This window comes from Microcaecilia unicolor, chromosome 7 (genome assembly GCF_901765095.1).
Source record: "Microcaecilia unicolor chromosome 7, aMicUni1.1, whole genome shotgun sequence".
Classification (NCBI taxonomy): domain Eukaryota; kingdom Metazoa; phylum Chordata; class Amphibia; order Gymnophiona; family Siphonopidae; genus Microcaecilia; species Microcaecilia unicolor.
Window position 1 is genome coordinate 138178584 of NC_044037.1, and position 8708 is coordinate 138187291.

Consider the following 8708-nt stretch of genomic DNA (forward strand, 5'->3'; position numbering starts at 1 on the left):
GGGAGTGAAGGGGGGAAGGGGGGGTTCAAAATCACAAAAATTGGATAAAAATTGAAGTATAATAAGTTTCTGTCCTAGCATTGATATTATGTTGGTACCTTTTGGGTGCTAGAGTTATGTACATTGTTTGTACCAGACTATAGGGTTCTGCATTGTGTTACATATGTATTGTATTATTTATCGATGCCTAATAAAGACTTCTTTAAATTAAAAAAAAAAGTTTATATTTATTTACTTATTTATGGCATTTTATCGCACATTAAACATGAATTAGATTGGAACCTGGGATCATTTAATTTTCTTTTCCTGGAGGAATGCATTGCCCCCCCCCCCCCCCCAGGCTCTCTCCCCGGCTATAGCCAGCTCTGCAATTTGGGGGGGGGGCGCAGAGGGGGACGGGGGGCGCAGAGGGGGACCGGGGAGAGAGCCTGTTGTTAAATATTTACCAGCACACCACTGGCTCCGTGATTCCACTAGCTTGTGGCAAATGCTCACGATGTTGGTAGTTGGTAGGCTCTACTCCCATGGTGCTTTTCCCCCTGCTTACTGGGTCAGAGTGTGCCCTGATTTGTTTCCGGTAGTCCATGAGGTAGTGGCCATTTTTGTAAGCCAGTTTTAGATCCCTTTCACGTTTTAGCCACGCTACAGAACTTAGTTCTTACCTTGAATGTGGCTGCCAGCTCTGACCTACTGCTCATCTCAGTACCAGGGAGACTCGTTGCCAGTGGGGCACAACCTCTGATCTGCAGTTAACTGTGAGTAAGCGTGCTTATTCCAATAAAGGACGTTTTTAGAGAGATTAGTCTTCAGGTGTCAACTGGTGTGCCAATGTTATATAGCAGCAACAAGTCCTAGAGGCTTGCGTGTATGCAGGTCCCTGGAGCACTTTTAGTGGGTACCGCAGTGCACTTCAGCCAGGTGGACCCAGGCCCATCCCCCCCACCTGTAACACTTGTGCTGGTAAATGGGAGGTCTGCAAAACGCACTGTACCCACATGTAGGTGCCCCCTTCACCCCTAAGAGCTATGGTAGTGTTGTACATTTGTGGGTAGTGGGTTTTGGGGGAGGAGGGTTGGGGGCTCAGCACCCGTGGTAAGGGAGCTATGCATGTGGGAGCGTTGTCTGAAGTCCACCGCACTGACCTCTAGGGTGCCCAGTTGGTGTCCTGGCATGTCAGGGGGGCGAGTGTACTACGAATCCTGGCCCCTCCCACGACCAAATGGCTTGGATTAGGACGTTTTTGAGCTTGGCGTTTGTAGTTTCCATTATCGCTAAAAAAAAACAAACGCCCAGCTGAAAAACGTCCATTTTTTTGAAAATACGGTCTGTCCCGTTTTCGGACATAGACGCCCATGGAGATAGGTGTTCGCGGTCGATTATGCCCCTCCATGTATTATGTAGGATAGCTGTGCCGAGGAGCACTTAAATTTGAAAGGTTACAGGGTTTGAATGTCTACAATTCAGAGGCAGCTTTGCAAGAGCAGAATGATCATTTTGAGCTACAGAGCAAAGGGATACGGAATGGAGAACCAGAACAATTGGAAGCATAATATTTAGAAAACAGCTATGGACATGCCACCAGTAGTTGTTTATATGCTGTAAGAAGGATATTCAAAGTACACTTGATACAAACGAAGTAACATTAGCATGAGGATTGCCAGCGTTACTTTTTTTTTTTTTTTTTAAATCTTTATTGACACAAGATAACAATATAAAAACATTGTTGTAAACGCAAACCATCTGATCATGCATAACACAAGTTCCTTTCTCAGATTTCATTGTGACAAAAATGTTGATTTTCCCCCCAAACATTGCCCCCCCCCCCACGCTCCCCCTCCCCTCCCTCCCCTCTTCAGGAATTTAATACTCTACTCCGAGCCACAGGAGTAAGCGTGTCCCAAAATGGAGCCCAAATTTTGCAGTAGTTGTCTCCTTTTTTTATCTGCTAGGTCCACAATAGCTCTCCGCTCCAGTGAGCACATATGTATCATTGTGGAGCGCCAGTGTGCTATTGTGGGGTACTCAGGGCCAAGCCAATGTTGCAGTATCACCTTTTTCCCCATCAGGGTCGCCCGTTGCAGGAAGGCTTTAAGCCCTGATTTTGATTGCTCTTGAATTGTAAATCCACCAAACAACTGCCCAGGGGAAGGTACCCACTTAACTCCCCACATAGCTGAGGCCTGGTGCGCTATAGACCTCCAGAAGCCTTGGATACCGGGGCATGACCAAAACATGTGGCCCAAGTGTGCTTCTCCCTTTCCACACTTAGGGCAACTGTCAGATTCTCGCAATGTTACTTTGTGGGCCCTCTTTGGAGAGATGTGAAGTCTAAGGACAAACTTATATTGTATTTCCCACCACCCCACATTCTCAGTCAGTTTGTAAGTTCCAAGAAGGCATGTTCGGAGCTGTTCTGCGGTGACTCGTGCGCCCAACGCCTCCCTCTACTTCTGTGTCACTTTCTCAAAATCATGGGGCTTAGTGTGCTCTCTGAGATGTGCATGAAAATATTTTAAGGGGACCCGTGACTGTGCTCCCAAGTTTCAATGTTCAAAGCTTCCTTGGGTAGAGAATGAACCTAGTGGCTCAGTTGCATATATGCAAAAATATCTCGTTTCTTCAATTTAAATTCCCTGCACAGGTCCACAAATGGCTTCATCTTACCCTGTTCTGTCACCACTTGGCTCAGGTACTGAACCCCCCCCCCCCCCCCCCAGCCGCCCAGTCTCGGAACGTCCCGGAGGTTGACCCCGCAGGAAACTCAGGGTTCCCTCTAATCGGCAACAAAGGAGATACCGATTTATGTAAAGTAAAAGATCTACAAAGCCACCTCCAGGATTGCCGCAGAGGGCGAAACACCGGGGAGACCGTTCCCATACCTACTGACTGGCCCACCGGGGCGTGAAGCCAACTGAAAAAGTGCACTGGTCCAAACCATTGCGTCTCGTCTTCTACTGAGGAAAAAAATTGTTTATTCCGGAACCAGTCAGAGATGTGACGCATACTGCTGGCTATTGAGAAAAGACGAAGGTCTAGCAATCCCAAATCTCCTTTATTTTGCGGTAGTATTACCATATTAAATGGTATCCTTGCTCTCTTCTCCTGCCAGAGAAAGTTATTTAACTGCTTCTGCAACCATCTCTCATCCTTGTATTGCAGAAACATGGGTAGAGTTTGAAATGTGTAAATCGAAAGGGGGAATAAGGCCATATTGTATAACCTCAGAGAGATGAGACGCTGCTCTGATTTTTCCGCTTGACTTCATTTCAAGTATTGCTTAACGCCATCATATAAGAGAAAGACACACATATTTCCTCCATAATTTGGATAATATAGGAAATCAGCATACAGTGAGAAGACTCCTGATGCAGGCCTGTACGGCCGAAACACAGCTGTGTTGAGTCCCTTTCTCCCTGCTATCTATTGATAAATAAAGCCTACTTTTTAACTTCAATAACCAAAGTGTCACCGCTCTTTTATTTTATTTTTTATTATTTTTTCTTTTTTTTTAGTCATCTTCGCTGTTTTGTCCAGCACACCCATATTGTATAATGCCACTCTCCCCATTACTGATACCGGGATTTCCTGTCAGCTCTGAAGGGTGTTTGCTACTCTGCCTTTTAAGAAATTCATATTTCTCTTGTATAGGGTATTCAGCTCTATGGGAATACGTACCCCTAGATATATCAGTTCAGCGTTACTTTTTAATTACTCATTTATCCTTGGAGACTAAACGAATAGAGTTCAGACTGTTAATTTGTGGTTAGTTTCTGTGTAGGAGAGCTGAGCCGAGGAGCAGTTAAATTGGAAAGGTTACAGGGTTTGAATGCCTACAATTCAGAGACAGCTTTCCAAGAGCAGAATGATCATTTTGACATGGCACCCTATTTCCCGTCCATGCCAAACTCTGCGGAGTTTATACCAGAACTCACATAGGCTTTAGACCCTCGGTTCGTGCAACTTTCGGAACAGATAACAGGCATTACACAAAGTACCTCAGAACTGACTCGCCGAACTGGAGGTCTGGAATATAGGGTCTCAGATCTGGAAGATTTGCTACAAACTCATAGTGAATGTTTAGAATGCTTAACATGACAAGCACGTCGAGAGAATCTTAGGTTTGTGGGCTTCCCTGAGACCTGGCTGCTTGCATGCTTTCCTGCAGCGGGAGCCCAAGGAGCAGTTTACTTGGATAGATTCCACCGAGTGGGCCCTCCGAGGCCTAATGTTGACAAACCTAGGGTGGTGATTGCAAAAAGCCCAAATACTACGCCTTTATAAAAGTAAAATGGAAGACATACAATTTGAGGGGAGATCAATCAGAATTTTCCAGGACTACTCACCGGCGCTCTCCACCAAGTGGAAGGCCTTTTCTGCAGTATGTGGTCAACTGGCTAGAAAGCTCCACTTCTCATTACAAGATCCCGCAACTTTGAAGATCCAGCACAACAACCGGTGGCACTCCTTTTCAGGTTCGGAGGAGGCAGTGGCTTGGATACAAACTTTGGAAACGACATGAGCCAGTGACTCAATGGAGTTGGGAGTAAATTGAGGTTGTTGTCACAGGTTGGGAAAATAATGTTAATGTTATTTTCTGTCAGTTTCATTGTATATTAATGGTGATTGTTTTACCAAGAGGAGGGAGAGTTTCCTTGCTCTCTGGAATCCTAACATCCCCTAGCCCTATCCTCCATAGAGAGATCGGGCTTTGATGCTATTTCAAGGGTTTTTAGAGGAGGGTTGTGATGATCGGGTGGCTGGGGGGGGGGAGGGTAAGTGGGGAAGGGCTTTAGGGATTTGGGCATTGTGTGCAAAGTGGGGATTGAAAGACAAGGGAGTGTTATTACAGGTTTTTAACCTTCATGATACAACTATCTGGGACTCCCATCGGGAGAGAAAAGATATTATGACCTTTTGAGAGTGTGTATGTCTTTCCGGGGGTGGGGCTGTGCCCTGAAGAGATCTGCTCAGGGATCTTTTGGCTTTTCTCAGACATGTGTATTTGGTGAATAACTCCGCCATTTGCCTTATCTCTTGGAACGTTTTAGGAATTTCATCCCCAGTGAAATGATCCAAGATCTTGGCACAGCTTAAACACCACAAAGCGGCTATTGCATGTATCCAGGAAACTAAATTATCCGATTCAGAACATGAAAAATTACGTCAGCAATGGGTGGGCGAGTGTTTTTTATTCCTCTTCCGGTAATAGGAGAAGTGGGATGGCGATATTAATAAAAAGGGGCCTCCCATGTCACTCTAGACTTATTTGTAAACTCAGAAGAGAGGGTGGTTTTACTTCAAATCAATTTGTTTGGACAAAGCTTTTACCTATGCGCAGTATATGACCCAAATGCTTACCTCAGTTCTTTCAGTCTTTGATCACTTTAACTACATGGGTGTTCCAATTAATCTGTTCTAGTTCCTTCACTACAAGTAACCCAGTGTTTCAATGTGCACTCCAGTTTATAGCATATTAAGGAATGAGTCAGCTTGCTCAGCACAATTATTTGCCTCAGTGATTATCATCTCCTTGTTCAGTAGTGGTGTCAGCTTTATATTAAACTGATGTCTTTTGGTGCCCCTTTGTTCATGCAAGCTTAGGCCTCTAGCTCCTAAGCAGAAAGAGTTCCACTTTGAGAGATCAATGGAATATGATTCTGAACATGACTGCTGTTTAGATATTTCCTCTGAGACTGCTTCATAGTAGGAAATGATTCCCCAATTTCCTCTCATTCACTGTCCCTGATCCTTGTAATCTTCTTCCCCCTCCCCTTCAGGTGTTAATGTTCTGTTCCCAGTTATTGTTAGTAGTGGAAACAGAATGAACCTTACTAGGCTCCTAATACTGGCAGCACTATGGAAAAGTTTTGTTTCTAAGCTAGTTTAGCAATTATAATGGCACTAAAAAAAATTAATGTATATATTTGATAGCAATGAAATCCTCATAAGCAATGAGAGGGGAAGTCATCAACATGGGCAACTGTTAAGTTGGGTTATTTTAGTACAGGGGATGGGTGGGGATGGAGAAGATTACTTGAGGGGATGGAGGAGATTCCAGTGGGGACAGGTTACATTCCAGTGGCAGGGAATGGTGGAGACAGGAAAACGAGTTCCTTTGATTCATCCCTTAAAGGCACTGTGCAGGCACAGTATTTGAGCTGACAAAGCAGTGGGACTAACACAGCAAAAAACACCGAGCCCCATGAGAAAATACCAGAGGTCAATCTGGAGAAAATGTGGCTGATGTTGAATAAAATGGATGTAATACTGCAAAAAACATCAGGTGAAGTAGCAACTTTTAATCTCAAATTCGAAGACTTGAAGATAACGGTAGATTCAGTAAAACAAGAACTGGTGTCTAAAGTTACAAATTTACAACAAGATGTCGAATCATTGCAAGTATTTAGAGATACGGTAGTAAAAGATAGTAAGTTTCCTCTAGATGCAACACCTCCTATAAACAAACTTTACTGTATTCCGAGTTCTAGAAAGGAAGAAGGGTGTAGCAGCAAAAACAAACTTAGCTTTGAGTAATATTTCAAAACTATTGAAACAATCTATAGATGGAACAACTGAAAGGTCTACATTTGTATTCGAACAGGATCTCAATTCAGTGTCACAAGTACCTGGCAGAAACCCAAATCACAGCAACATTCTGTCATGGAGTCAAGAGCAGTGAGCCCTTGGGCCACTACTGGCGAGCGGCAGCAGCAGCAGCAGCAGGCGAACCTCCCAAATAAGGATCTAAACTGGAAATGGACAGGACTGGTACAACAATTGGGACCGGAGCTGAGTGGAATACAGGCAGGACTGGAATGAGCTGGACTGGAGCTGAAGCTGAAAACAGGTCGGACTGGAACAAGCAGGACTGGAACTGAAGCTGAAGGTAGATAGGACTGGAGCAAGCAGGACTGGAACAGAAGCTGAAGGCAGGCAGGACTGGAGCAAACAGGACTGGAACAGAAGCTGAAGGCAGGCAGGACAGGAGCAAACAGGACTGGAACAGAAGCTGAAAGCAGGCAGGGCTGGAACAGGCAGGACTGGAGCAAACAGGATTGGAACAGAAGCTGAAAGCAGGTAAGAAGGGCAACTAGCACATGCAGACAAGAGCTCGTCTGAAAACCTCTGTTGCAAAGACAAAGCAGCAGGGCCAGCCCTAGGGTTTCTAGCACCCTCCTGCAGTCTATTAGTCGGCGCCCCTACCCATCCAGAGGCGGGATCACTATGGCTCCGGCTCCACAGTAGACACACCCCTTTTACCAGCCATGGCATCATTGAAAATATTACACCAGTATAGAAGAAAAATAACTTAGCGCACCAGGAATTAGGAGAACAGACAGTCTTGCCAACTCTGAAAAACAATGTGTTATCAAAATTTCAGAATCTAACAAACAGATCCCTATTCAGACACTTGACCTTGCAGTCACACATGTAGAACAGAGATAGCCCCCCTTCAAATTCTTCAAAAATTAACCTGAAATCCTAAGAAGTTAGACTCTGCATGCAGCACAATAGCCTTCCCATCGAGCACAGCTTAGGATCTAGCTAGGACAGACTTAATCAGCATAAACTAACATATTCTACAATCTGAGTTGGACAGACTAACAGGAGTTACTGAAGTAGGAATGAGAGATAAGTGATGGTTAGGAATTGAAAGCAGGCATCTAGCCCTCCTGTCCTGTGAGTTGCTGTGTTGGGGGTGGGGGTGGAAAAGGTTGGGTCAGGTGCAGCACTAAACAGCAGTCTCTGACAAAACAAGGGTCCAGGCTCTGCTGTGCTGTCTCTGTCTGAGCCCTCTCTGGGCAGAGGACAGAGGTTAGCTGAGCTCCCACAAGTTATTTCAGAGCCAGATTCAGTTGGAGCAGTGACGTCTTCTGACAAACACAAGGAGGATATTTCTCTGCTTGGGAGGGGGGAGGGGACGGGACAGAGAGCTGACAGCTTTGGAGCCAGACTGAGATGAGCAGCAGAAATTAGATACTCAGCAGAGCTTGATTGCTTGCAAAGTGACACCCTTGAAGGCATGTGCCCCCCTGCAGTGCTTACCCTGCTTACCGGGTTTGACTGGCCCTGCAAAGCAGGAAGGTTTCTAGGCGCTTTATAAAGGCATTTACTGATGATGTCATGAGTAAGAATGAGGCTTGGCAGCAGGAACACCAGGGCGAGGCTTAACTGCAAGAACACCAAAGCGAGGCTTGCCTGCAAGAACACCAAAGCAAGGCTAGAATGCTGGAACATCAGAATAGGACTGGAATGATCTCTGAAACATGTTTGGGAAATAGGGAGAAAGCAGTCCATAGCAGCCATAGGGCCTGGTCACTGGGAGGAGAGGTGAGTGTAGGCATGGGAGATGGCCACAACTGTGACAATACCTCCCTCAAAGCTTCCGTGGTCCCCACGGGAGATCTTGATTTCCAGGGATATCTTCGGTGGAACCTGCTGGTGAGCTTAGGAGCATAAACTGGAACCACAGAACTGGAAGATGATAGCAAGTCTATAGGTTGAAGAGAAGGCTGGATCTTGTCAACAGAGCTGGACCTTGAAAACAGCACTATACTACTGCAGCCCATGGACTTCTGTGGGCTGTCCTTGAGACCATAAGCCCCCCCAATAACAGGAATGTCCTGAACCCTATGACCAGGGTTCAGTTCTTCAGGCATGGTATGAGATAACAAGTCTTGAGGAGTCTTCTTAGAACCAGGGGCGTA